General features: G+C 39.1%; 1 long non-coding RNA gene across 4 annotated transcripts in view; it reads left to right on the forward strand.

Annotated features, from left to right (window-relative positions):
* Window positions 1-14306, forward strand: part of LOC111092486 — a 491589-nt gene that overhangs the window by 191282 nt on the left and 286001 nt on the right. For all 4 annotated transcript variants that reach the window (XR_005355617.1, XR_005355615.1, XR_005355616.1 and 1 more), the window contains exon 10: window positions 1357-1484. This is a non-coding gene — a long non-coding RNA (uncharacterized LOC111092486). The remainder of the gene's footprint in view (window positions 1-1356; window positions 1485-14306) is intronic.

A 14306-nucleotide genomic window follows, 5' to 3' on the forward strand; every position in this document is an offset into this window, starting at 1 on the left:
AACAAATTTGGTTAACATCCATCACCATATGTATTTACAAATTTTATCTTATGGCTTTTTAAACTTTGGGCAATACCAATTTCTTTAAGAAACTTCCTTTGTTAAAAAAAATAACTTTTAAATGAATAATTATAGGTTTGTGGAATTGAAGCTTGAAACGTGGGTCTGTATTTGGAAGGAGAGCACATGGCAGCCATGTTGACTCCCCCTACCTCCACCTCTAGATGGAAATACCAAGGATGCTTAGAGCCCAGAGACCAGGGCTGCAGATTGTGCCATTTATTAGCCATGTGACCTGGGGCTAGTTACTTCTCTGAGGTTTTATTCCCTTCCACTTGATGTAATGATACATATCTCTTGGGGTTGTTTTGCGAATTGGAAAGGACCCCAGTGCATCTAGTGTACAGTGCTTGGCAGATGGGCATAGTGGTAACTTACATATGTAGATCTTACTATCAAGATGATGCTGAGCACATTAAAGATGTTAACTCATCAAATCGTCACAGTATCCCAATGGGTCAATAATAAGTTATCTCCATTTTACCCATGAGAAAACAGAGATGAAGATTAAATAAGTTGCTCAGCGTCAGCTATCTAGTAAGTGTTGGAATCAAGCTTTAAATCCAGGGAAGACTGGCATAGTGTTTGTGTGCTTAACCATTTCACTGATCTCTCTCTCAACAGGAGAGGTCTTTCCTTTAAAGGAATCCAAGTCTTTGATTGGGATTTGTGGATACTTGTGTCTTTCTCACATACAGGCTACCTTGAGTTCTACAGAAACTTCTTGGAGAAATGCTTTTTCCTAAAATAGTCTCTTAAGAATAGCATAAATTTGGGGTAGTGATAAGATTCAGTGTATTTAGTATATACAAATTTTCAAATACTTGGTTTCTTACATACACAAACTGAGAGAAGCAAAATGTGCTTGACTGCATTACTTACAAATACTATGCTTGTATTAGCATACTTGTCATTATCTAATTTCTTAGAAATTTCTTAAGCCCCATACAATTTAATGATTTCAAATAAAAGTTACTTTAGTAAGTAGACTGGTATTAGAGGAAGTTAACTGTGTGACTTTAGGCAAGTCCCATAAATTCTCTGAGTCTTACTACTATTCTGACCTGAAAAGTAGGAAATATTAATCCATCTTGTGTTCACTGTGAGAATCAGATTAGAACATTGATGTAAAAAAAAAAAAAAATAGAACATTGATGTAAATGGCTTTGGCCAACTCTCAAGTATGACCTAAATGCAAGGATTGTTTTTGGGGTCAGAAGAGTTCCAGGATTTCATGTGATTGCTCATTCAAGTGCCTGGATAGCTGGGATGTGAAATCTGCATTCTTAATCCTAGACCTTGGCCAGTCATCTGAGATATCACCTCACTGGCAAGACTACATGGCACTTAGACCACACTGCTTAATGGACTCCTGTGAGAGGAAAGGGGTTGGCTCATCAAGCAAGATGGTCTCTCTGAATCAGGTAAGAGCTGGCCTGGTTGCCATTCACGATTCACAACTCTGAAAAATTCAGAAACCTAAAATTAAAGTAGAGAAGTTCTAGAAGTTCTGCAGCTTCACTGAGCTTGAAAACGAGAACTTCAAGGTGATTTAGTATTCATATTTTATAATAGGGCATTTGTAAAAGAAACCAAATGTGATCAGTCCCAGCGTTTTGAGCTGCCTCAAGTTTTTCCACAGGAAATCTTTTCCATTTTAGCCATAGGAATTGTTACTCTTTATTTCCTAATCCCAGTGTTTTGTGTCTGGAAGTGTCTTGAGCTCCTCAAGCCCAGCGCATCATCCAGACCCCTCCCCCCTTACACCGCTGAAGTACACTCTTGCCTTCTTTACACTACCTATAGACTCTTGACCTTTCTCCTCCTCTTCTTCAGTGTTCTTTCTCATATTCTCCCTGTCCTCTTCTCCTTGTATTCCCACTTTTGTGTCATTTGCCAACTTTTAATTATAGACATCCAAAAGCATGGAAAATTAATGCCAATAAGTTGACCATTTTTTCACACTGTACTTGGGGTCATGGGAGAGAAGGAGAAGGAAGGGATGAACTTGATATCAGAGGCAAGCCATTCTGGATAGAGTAAACAACTTTCTCTTTTAAATGAGAGCAGCTTCCTGTTCTTGGCCCCTTTGGAAGAGCTGTTTTCCCATCATGCCTTGCACTTTTCTCCCAGAACAACTGTGGCTTTCCTTCTTCCACCCTTTACTGCTGTCCTCTGGCAGTCTTTCAGTCCTTTCTGCTCCCTTCTCTTTGAGGCATCAGTGCTGGCTGGGCTGCTTTCCTGTGCCTTTCCAAATTCTTCACACTTCTCTTGCCAGTTTTGGGACGATTCATGATCTCTGCATCCAAAATATTAGTTCTAGAAAAAGATCTCCCTGATTTCCTGGTCTCAGTTGACTGAGACCTAAGCCAGAGAATGGGGCAGAAGCAAAGTTGAGATTCTTGCTGGCCCTTGGCCTGGTTCACTCTTCAGTTGTCATGTTTGCTGAGATTTCCAAGCGTGATGTGAAAGTCACAGTCTGAAATACAAATGTTCGCGCTTGGTTATTCTGTTCATTTCACATTTCAAAGTAAAGCAGATGTGGGCTACTATCTATTTAGCTCTTGCTTTCAGCTAAATTTGTGTTAATGATGTTTGAGAAATTCATATTTTGCACTTTGTCAAGTTCTTTTGTATCATTGATCTTTTTCACTTTCCTTTAGATAGTTAATATCATGTTGGCTCTTGGTGTTGTTAGAAAAGCTGTTTTCTCAGATTAAAGTTAGCCTTTCTTCCCTTTGCTGTGTCATTCCTAATTATGTCCCCTTTCCCCTTACCAAGACCACCCAGAAAAATTTCTCCCTCTCAAGTGTTTACAGTCTTCGAAATCTTGCACATCAAAATGAAACATGGCTGGGTATTTGAACTTTCTAAGTACACCTCATTAATGGAGAGTCAACACAGTATATGGCATGATGAATGAAACTGTGTTTTTGACATGACTGTTTGCTCTGATAAATTTAAATGATTCTTCACCCACTAGTGCTATACCCTGAGCTTTCAGAAATACCCTAAATGTTTTGATACTGCTACATGTTGATTTCTATCACATTCACTCTAAGACTTTAGTAACATCCCTGACGGTGATGATACATGGAATCTTCTATTCAAATACATAAATTTCTTCTCTGTTCACTTTTTAATGAATAAAACAGGTGCTTTTACTGATAATATTTAGGTTAAATGGTAGCATTGTAAATTTCTCATTTAAGTGAAGACCTTGGCATATAGGTTTCACAGAACATCACAGTTTGTTCAGATGTAGTATGATGGGTCAGCAATTAACTTCAGTGTAGGAAAGTAATAAAAGCAAGTTGGCAGAACTAGAGAAAAAGTAACAGGTAGAGAATAATAAAACCCTGTGTTTACCTAAAACATTAAATACATTGGTTTGACTATTCTCCTATAGCCTTATTACCAGTTGTCAGTAACCATTCCAAATGTACTAGGTTTTGCAAACAGTTTTTTTTAACACTAGGGCTTCATGGGAAAAATAATAACAAATTGATCGTGCTTTTAGAATGCTTACTATATGTCAGGCGCTGTATTAAACACCTACATGTGTTACTTTATTTAATTCTCGGGAAAACTCAATGCAGTAGGCATTATTATCATTCTTATTTTATATATATTTTGAGACTGGTTAGACAGATTAAATAACTTAAATTACATAGAGGATGAAACCAGGATTTCAGTACATTTCTCTCAGGTTACAGACCCTGCCCTCAAAAGCATATTGCCAACCTGGAGGGAAGCTCACTTTGGGTGCCATGTTAACCTGTGGCACCCCTGTTTTTTTCCCCTCATTGATCAAAGTTATCAACCTCGCTCTTTCAGGGAAGGATGAAATTCCTTTACAAACCTATCTTAAATATGTCTTTTTTTCTTGAACAAATTGGAATTTACCACTCCCGCTTTTATTATAAAGTCTTAAATGACTAAACTGTTTTTTCTTTTTTTTTTTTTTAAAGATTTTATTTATTCATGAGAGACACAGAGAGAGACAGAGGCAGAGACACAAGCAGAGGGAGAAGCAGGCTCCATGCAGGGAGCCCGATGTGGGACACGATCCCAGGTCTGCAGGATCACACCTCGGGCCGATGGCAGCACTGAACCACTGAGCCACCCGGGCTGCCCAACTGTTTTCCTTTTATATCCCAGTGAGGCCCACTCGAATTTCTCCTCTAGCTGTTGGGGGAGAGAACAACAGATAGCGGTCTCCAGTTTGGGGCAGCAGTTAGTCTGAGGTAGATCAGAATAATAGAAGAGAGGAAATGAATGTAGAGTAGTGAAACAACAGTGCTCTTCTACTTTCTGGTTATTTCAATCCTTGGAGCTTAAGGAAAGCCAAGATTTTGGTTTAGCACCCTACTTACGTTGTTAGTGAAGTAGCTGCAGTCCGTAATGTAGTAATTCTAAAACACCAGATTTTTGTTTCGGGAAAACTTTGAAAATGATGTTTGATTCTCATATGGAGTTTTACAGGACCATGAGAATAAAGGAGAGGAGTAGAATCTTTAAGTGGGAAAAAAAAAAAAAACAACAAAAAACAAAAAACAGAATTGTTGAGGCAAAATCCCATAACGATTTCAGACAGATACAGTTTAGGGCAACAGTTATCCATTTGATTAATTTTCACCAAAAAAGAGCCACATTAGGAAGGTTTTCCTGGTTAATTACCTAATGTCCGAGTCTATCCTCAGGAAACGCAATCAGATGATTTACACACTGATGCAGGAAAGAGTTTTAACTTGAAAAAAAATTCTGGTAATTTACTTATTTTCTGAACAGGGTCAGTAAATGATTTGCAAAACAGTAGAATAAACTGGTGCTTTGTCACGTTATCTACCATATGTAAAAATTAAAGAACTTTGTATTACTTTGCCTTTCAGTATACCATATGATCTTTTTCTAATGTGGAAAAAGTTGAAACCTATTTTGTTTCTTTGAAAAATATTCCTAGGACAGAGTGAATTCCCACACCCACAGACCATAAGCTCAAAGTGTTTAAGAAAGTGTCTTGCTAGTAAATGTCATGCCAAAACCTTTGAGTCCATAAAATTAACTACATGTTGAATAGACCATCTTTGGAAAGGTAAAATAAAAAAGAATGTGGAAAGAAGTATAATTCAAGCCTCTGTCTTGCTAATCTATCTGGCTCATGCTGCAAGAGGAAAAGTTTTTTGTATGGATTCCTTTTGGAAACTTCATTAATGAATGAGAAAGTTTAAGGTTTTGAAGTCAGAAGGGTCTGGTTTAAATTGTAGCCTTGTCACTTGTCATGTAACTGAACTCAGGAGGTTCACTGCTTGGGGATCCCTGGGTGGCGCAGTGGTTTGGCGCCTGCCTTCGGCCCGGGGCGTGATCCTGGAGACCCAGGATCAAATCTCACGTCGGGCTCCCTGCATGGAGCCTGCTTCTCCCTCTGCCTGTGTCTCTGCCTCTCTGTCTCTCTCTGTGTGACTATCATGAATAAATAAAATCTTTAAAAAAAAAAAAAAGAGGTTCACTGCTTGGAGTACATCAAATTGAACGCAAGTAAGTGTAGAAAGCAAAGAACTTTATATTGCTTGTTATAAGTAAGGAGATGGGGAGAGGTTCTTTGAGAGGTCTCAAAGAACTCAGTTCTTGTGGGGTTAGTACAGGAAGCTCATACTCACTGTATCAGTGGGTAAGGAGTCCTGTAGTCACTTTGGTTCAACCATGCATGCCTAGTGTGCCAGTCAACATGCTGGTGCATACATCCTGTGCTCAGAAAATGGCAGAAACTCTGCCAATAGGAGGAGACCGTAGTATTATATTGATCTAAAGGTAACAATTTAGGGGGTTTCTGCACAGGTCCTCAGCTCCAATGCAACTCAGCACACCTATCCTAGCAAGGGACTTTCAGGTGTAGCACCTAATTGGTGTCTCCTTGGCTGCAAGTGTTGGTTCTGCAAAACGAAACACATCCCTTCCCTGCTTTTGTCCCTTACCCTCCTCTCTTTTGTTGATAGCTTTCAGCCCTCTTATTTAGTAACTCCCTGTTGCATCCTAGGTAGCAGTCATACCTCTTTAAGAGAATTGCTTAACTTACTTATCTTTTCACTTACCTGTTTTCACTTTTTCTCATCTGTATAATGGACTTAACAGCAGAATATCCCTGGCAGGGTGATTGTGGAAACTCACATTAACAAGCCATGCATACAAGTTTTTAACAAATTGGTCATATGCAAAACATACCGAAAACAGAATTCACAGGAGTAAATTTGAACACCTGACTAGTTTTATTCATTGATTCGCGAATCAGACAACATTGCATCTAGCACATAGAAGGGAGGAGCTGTACAAAATAGGAGGCTAGTATAGGCAGAAGGACAAAGAGTGGATTATTTCAAGCAAGGTCATTATCCTTTGGGGATAAGAGAGATGTATTGGGTTGATTACCTCACTAGTGCTGACCAGGACATTCCAGACTGATCAATTAAGAATATATTTTTGAAGGGGCTGAAGCTTCAGTTAGATTAGATGGGTTTAGCCTAAGTGACTCCACTGAGGACTTATTTCTTTTAAATAGTAGGAACTGTTACTTAAAAAAAATAGCACATCTTCTTTTATCATAGTCATCATCATTAATAAATTCTGTTAGAGGTTTACTTTTTATTACATAAATCTTGGCCTAAGATGTGTGATCAGAGAATTAAACCACTTGAGGTAGAATGGAGTGAACCCTACACTGATGCAGCCTGGACCATGTAGGGTATGGCATAGTATCTGGTCCAAACAGTTCTTGGTTTTGACAGGATACCAAAGTGAACTGTTGTCCAGAGAGAAGGGCTGCAGGTAGACCAAAGTCATCTGTCAACCTCTCAGGAATTGCTCCAGGCTGGCTCTTGTATGTTCTCCTGTGCTTTGCTTGTGGTACTTCTCAATGCCCCTCTCTTGGTTTTAGCTGCAGAGGCGAGCTGGGGTTTTTATTTCACACTTGGAGACCTAACAACCTGGACTCACTCTTTGAACCTCTGTTGGACCAGTGCTCTTCATTTTCACAAACTTGTAGCTGTACTAAGAGGTCTCATACCCCTCTGACACTGAGGTACCTGCCTTGGTAGGAAAAGACAGAGTTTTGGTCAGAAGCAGTCAAAGCATTCACATGGACTCTGGAACCATCCCTTTCTGAAGGGTGCATGGCTTAATAATTACCTGGAAAGGAGATCTTTCAGAATAGAAAATTTAAATAACTTGGCCCCCCCTTGCTATTCTTAGATAGTATATATGACAATTTAGGGTGGGCCCTTCTTTTCAGAATTGGAAAGCCCTGCCATGTAGGTAGTCTTGGGAGTTCCACCTGAGAATGAGAAACTTGTCAGTCTGTATTTCTATCAGAATTTATTTTGTTCCTCACTGTCATTTGGTTGGAACCACACCCTGCATTTTCCTTTTTGACTTTTTGATGGGTAGCCAGGCATGGGATTAAAGGGTGATCAAAGGTGTGGGTGTCGGTTTATTACTGCCTGGTGTTAAAAACAAAAACTAAAAGGACAAACCTCCTTTTAAGAACTTAAAAAAAAAAAAAAACCTACCAAAATGGCCATGGATATTATTTTTTGACAATCATGTGGAGCCATAATTCAACACAAATGATAACAGTGCATATTTGGCCCACAAGATACATGTGATATTTTACACTGCGTTTCAAATGTGCAAGACTTATTTTCATATTGAATAGATATAATCAAGTGAAACCAATTTTAGTGGTACAGTAAAGGCAACAGAACAACTGTCTACGTTCATTCACTTTCCTCCATTTCCATCCTTCTGGGTGTATTCACCATAGGCATAATGAGCTAATAATCAGTTGCTTGATGGACTGGCAGGAGAGCTCCTAGACATCACAGCCAGTAGCTTTATAATCCCTTGTTGAAAGTCAGTAGAGCCCTGCGGACATTCCCAATAATGGTGGAACTGAACAGATTCTTTTTTTTTTTTTTTAAGATTTTATTTAGTTTTTCATGAAAGAGAAGATAGAAAGAGAGAGATAAAGACAGAGACAGAGACACAGGCAGAGGGAGAAGCAGGCTAGGCTCCATGCAGGAAGCCTGATGTAGGAATTGATCCCAGGACTCCAGGATCATACCCTGAGCTGAAGGCAGATGCTTCACCGCTGAGCCACCCAAGTGTCCCCATATTTTTATATGAAGCTGTTTTCCTCTAGAAAGTGGCAAGAATAATAGAACAAATGTGAAGATTTTCCTTAAAGGATGAGGGCAGATTGGGGACTTAAACTTGCATTTAAAAATTGATTATGTGTGGAGGATGATCATATGTCTCAGTATATACTTATTGTCCTGGTAAAATTATTATTGGTGCTTCTTATTACTCTCAAAAGTTCTTGGGTTTAGATACTTAATGGTCACTGGAACGATGAAGCACATGGGAGTTTGAAGCCTGAGCACTGCCTATGCAATATTAAAATCAAAATTAGAGTACATAGATGTCACTTGGCAGCAAATATGACTTACAGAATCGTTGATATTCTTAAGAGATCTATGGTAATGAATGCTTTCTCATGGGTGTGTATTATCTAAATATTTAACTATGTCCCTTGTGCAAGATTTGAAATAATCACAGACCATTATATTTGTTATTTATACCCATTCTCCCTTTTAAACATAGTGGTGACATCTTCTAAAAACAAGTCTAGGGGATGCCTGGGTGGTTCAGGGTTGAGCATCTGCCTTCGGCCCAAGGTGTGATCCTGGAGTCCCGGGATCGAGTCCCACATCGTGCTCCCTGCATGGAGCCTGCTTCTGTCTCTGCCTGTGTCTCTGCCTCTCTCTCTCTGTGTGTCTATCATGAATAAATAAGTAAATTAAAAAAAAAAACAAGCCTAAAAGAAATAAAATTCAGTGACAAAATTGATGAAAGGAAGAAATAAGTTTAGTAGGAATAAAATGAAACCTGCGACATCATCATTACTCCAAATGTATGCTTTAAAGTCTCGTTAGTGACAAGCCAGACTTGTTTTTGAGCTTCCTGGCAGCCAATGAAAATAAAAATGATCAATCATAGAAGTCACATTATCCATAGAAAAGAAAACAGAATGATAGGGGTATAAGAGACATTCAGGCTGTTCAGTACTAATACTGATTACCATGGTAACTTAAACGTGCTTAGAAAACTCCATCCCCAACCTTCACCCTCACCCCGCTTTTTGTCCTGCCCCTTCCTTTGGCAACCATCCCATGGCAATTACCCTCTACTTCTCCCCCCGCCCCCTCCGAGAATTCAACTCTTACAATATTTCCTTGTACTTTTTACCCACCTGGCCAGCAACTCAACAGAGCACAGTGGATAGTTTCCTTACCTAAGCATCAGCAGTCACTGGAACCACTACCCAACCAGAGTTCTATTTGCATCTAAATTAACCTTGGCCACTCCTATGCAATGATTATACTGTACACCTGAAACTAATATTACAATGTATGTTAACTAACTGGAATTTAATAAAAACTAAAAAAAAAAAGTGATTCACAAAGTGTCTTAAAATGATTAATCTAGCCACTTCTCAAGCTACCAGCTTCTCTAGGAATCCATCTTCTTACTTAGATCTTTTCTTACTTACATCTCTTGTATTGTAGCCTTGTGTTTTTTTCTTCTCATCCTTTTTTTAAAAAAAATTTTCATTTATTTACATATGACACACACACACACACACACACACATGCACACACACACAGAGGCAGAGGGAGAAGCAGGCTTCATGCAGGGAGCCTGATGTGGGACTCAATCCTAGGACTCCAGGATCATGCCCTGGGCCGAAGGCAGGCGCTAAACTGCTGAGCCACCCAGGGATCCCCTCTTATCCTTTTTTTTTCTACTGCATTTCCTACCTATCCTTCCTGCCAACCTTTCCTTCACCAGTCTCCCCAATATTCTCTTCCCTGAAGTTTCCTCCAGTGTTTTGCCCTAATGGAAGCCTGACTGGTCTTTGAAAATACCACTGTTTATTTCATCTTCTTTTATCCTGTGAGGTTGCTCTTTCTTTGACATGCCACATGCCACTGAATCAGGATTGTATTGTGTTTCTCTAAATTCCTATTTCTACTTCCAGATCAATACATAATCCTATGTAAAAGAGCTTATCTTTTGAGGTCTCTGCCCTTGTGATCGTCCATTTCTTCATCCAGCCCCTGCATATGAGTCACACTTTGACTTATCACTCCAAAATTCAGGTGGACCACACTCGTAGTACCTTAGCCTCCACATTTCTTGATCTCCTTATCACATATGCGTCTGCTTCAGCAACTTACTCCAGTTTTATTTTCTGAATTCATAACTGCAATGTCATTAAAAAAAAAAAAAACCTCTCTTATCAATCTTACCTCTTTGCTTCCCTCAACCTTCTCTTGAAGCTCACTGAGACCTAAGTGTTTGAAATCTTACATCGTGTCTAGGTCTGTTACCATTCTAGAGGGTGTGTTTCCTCGTCCATTTAAATACCCCCTCTCTTCACTGTTGGCTTACTCTCTAATTTCTGCCACCAGTGTTCTTTTTCCCTCTTGTCTTTCTGCTGTACCTTTCTCACAGTCTCAACTCTGAACCCATGTAAGCCTCTGCATTTTACTTCTATACTAGCTTCCAGGCACAGCCAGAGGAAATCTCATTCCATTCAAGTGTTCATATTGATGCTATTAACAGTACCCATTCTCCAGCCTTGTTGGGGTGATCCTTCAGTCTGCAACCAGTCAGTTGTGCTTAAGGCTTTCTGGCAACTGTTGGAGACTTTTTCCTGTCATACTCCTGTGAGCAATTTGAATTCAGTTTCTGGCCCTGACCAGCACACTGTAGGTACTGAGTGTTTGTCGAATGAACGAAATGTTCATACTGGACTCCTTTTTCTCATCTGACTTCTTCCCACTTCACTGGCAACCAATAATCTTGCCTCTTTTTCATGGAGAAAAGAGAATCCATCCCAGGGAGCCTGTCTCAACTTCCTGTACCTCTCTTCTTTATTTCTAACTCGATGACAGAGGTATTCATTCATGTATCCAGGGCTCATCCCTGGATTTTGGAGGTTGTTCTCTGTAGAAGCTTCAGCTTAACTTTTCATACCACTACTATACAACCTATAGCAATATCATGGTATACTGCATCATTAAGTTCTGTTGAATTTCTCATTTCCTAAATGTATCAGGCTTGTGTCAGATGATCCCCTCAGTTCCCTAGACCTTTAGTATTTTCAAGGCATACCTAATCATGAGAGGATGTGACCCAGGCAGACAGAAATCTTGTTTCTAGTGTCTGTAACAGGGCATCCTCACCCCGTTTAACTTTGGACTTATGAACTTTCCATCTGGGACTATGAGGCACCTGATTTGCATCGACTATATACAATCTCAAGCTCTTTGGCAGTCCAGAATTACATTATCTTGGGGGAAGGAAATTCAGCAATATGCTAATTTTTCATTGTACATTGTACCTATAGTGCTTGGTTTGCTCTCTTTCCTTTTCTTCTTTACTTGGAATTGTGTTTCCTGTTTATATGAACTGGGGTGATACATAGGCCTCAACAGGCAATAAATCCTGCAAGTCAAAGGTAGACCGAGATAGGAAAACATTCTTTCCCCTAGCACAAGGCAGCTTTGGAGCCTGCAGTATGGTTTTTATGTTTTTTTCCTTCAATTCCCAGTGTGGATTGTGAACAAGGAAGGACCAAGAGTGGCAGACTATTTTTCTCTATTCCAGTTCTCACTCAGAAGCTCTAGGAAACAGATTGGAAATTGTGGATAGGAATAGATTTACTTGATCTGATGACTAAAGTTTAATTATGAATAGAATCAGGGAGAAAGTTATTTCTGAAGTCTCTCCTTGCTGCTTGTATTTAAATTCTCCGAGATAAAATACAAGAAAAAGTTTGTTTGAGCTATAGAATGAGCTGCATTTGGAGAAGTGACTCTATCTACTTCTGAGATACTTGCTTAATTTATTAGTATGGTTCAAATGATAGAATATTATTGTATTAGGCTTTCAAGTCAAAGCTCCCATTTTATAGATGTAGGAACTGAGATTGAGAGGGATGGATAGATCTTTGCTTAATATACAGGATTCCCCCTTTTCCCTATCTGTTCCTTTTCAGTATATATTTGCCTCCTTTGCCTGCCCCCACCTCCACAAATACACTTCCATGTTACCAATCCTAGTTTTATTCAGGGTCCATTTGCGGTGGTAGGCTGAGTGTAAAGCTGCAATTCTGGAAATGCCCCCATGCTGCAACTGAGCAGTTACAACTCAATCACTTCCTCTGTGCTCATTTCAGAAGGAAATAAAAACAGCAGGTATGTGTCCTTCAAGCACTTTGGAGCATAGAAGGAGAAATTTATAAGAAATCATATCTCACGTCCTTGAGACCATACATAATACTCAGTGAAGGCTGTCCAATATCAAATTTCTGGACAAAAATATAGGAACTGCCAAGAAGAGTTGGATTGTTTTTATCAAGTAAAGAGATAAGAGGAGCTATGAAGATGTAGAAGAGAAAAGGCAAGTCTGTTTAGAGAAGGGTTAAAAGACAGGCAACTCCCTAAAGTGACCAATTGGCCCAGATCTGCGCAGTAAATTTCTAGACAGTTTTTCAAAGTCTAAGAAATCTATGTTTATAAGACAACTAGAACACCTGCTCAAATTTCACTTTTGGGTTGCTTACGTTCTACAGACCTTAGCTTCAGTTTTAGAGGGTGTGAGTGATTAGTGAAGCTGACCCTGATCCCTATTGAATTTCTCAAATTAAATAAATTGTATTTTGTTCAGATAACGTGTGGGTACAGCCTCAGCCATCAGTGTATTTGAAGAGGAATAAACAATGGGATGAATGCTTAACCATTCCATTAAATTTTTATTTTAAGCTAGTTACAGACCCTGAGGAGGTTCCAAAATATAATATAGAGAGGTTCCACATGCTCTTTACTCAGTTATTCCCCCCCCCACCCCTAAGTAACATCTTTGTTATCAAAGCCAAGAAATTGATGCTGACATAATCCAATTACTTAGACTATGAATTTTACTGCTATTTTATCAGTTTCTATAAGTATTCATTTTGTGTGTGTGTGTGTGTGTGTGCGTAGTTCTAAGAAATTTTATCCTATGTCTAGACTCATGTACCACCACCACAACCAAAATACAGAACTGTTCCTTCACTACAAAGGAATCCCTTTATACTGCTTTTCTGGAGTTACCTCCTATTGACTTTTTATATGACTGAATATGCCATGTAGCCCTTTACTGATCTTCATGAGATGGGAAACTTTTTTTCTTCTTGGGAAAATGATAATTCTTTTGTCTTTAAAGAATATTGTAAAAAGTTGATATGAAACTTCCTATAATATACAGCATAGGTGATATATATAATATGGCCCATGTTATGATAAAGCTCATATGACTAATATTGTTTTTGAACAATATCAAAGAAACTTTTTGGCAGGTATGAGTGACAGGTTTATAAGGAGTAAGAAGATGCTGTGTCAAATATAAGGAAAACTCTTCTGTCTGGTTCTGTTGAATGAGGCTTTTAACCAAATTATGTAGTATTTTTCTTGTTAATAGAGTTGAAATTGATGCTCCAGCATTTCATCCTTCTTATTATGTATCATGAATAGACCGCAGAGTGTTTTAAAGGCGCATTCTTCTTTCAGGACAAAAAGAAAAGACATTTTTGGAAATTCTTTACCTAAAGGTAAAAAGTTAAAAAGCAGATGGCTTTTTTAGAGCAGGACTTTAATAAAAACCTTTATGTTGATTTGGCATCAGAAATGCTGCTGTAAACTTCCACAAAGTAAAAGAACCCACCAGTCTATCCTGATAATTAACTAAATTCTAGTTGGTGGTGTTTCCGTTCCTCTGAGACCATGCATTCTTATCATATTTCTTATAGTTAGCACCTGGGAAAAGGTGTTCCAGGATATACAGGAAGATGCCTAGGCCTTTCTTCAACATCACAGTTTAGTGGATGGGATGATACTTACCACTGTAGATACCTCTTTACACTGTGCCACCCTGGACTGCAGATGAAAGCTCACCATGGCTCTGCCCAACATGTATTGAGGGAAAGTGTTGTGTAAGGTAAGTTGGTCCCAGTAGGGGTGTCTTCTGCAGAGCCATTAGTTAAAAAGAATGATAGAACTTGAATCTCTTCTTTAAAGCCAATGATAGGGATCCCTGGGTGGCGCAGCGGTATAGTGCCTGCCTTTGGCCCAGGGCACGATCCTGGA

Source organism: Canis lupus, chromosome 2 (assembly GCF_011100685.1).
Source record: "Canis lupus familiaris isolate Mischka breed German Shepherd chromosome 2, alternate assembly UU_Cfam_GSD_1.0, whole genome shotgun sequence".
In the NCBI taxonomy this organism is placed as follows: Eukaryota; Metazoa; Chordata; class Mammalia; order Carnivora; family Canidae; genus Canis; species Canis lupus.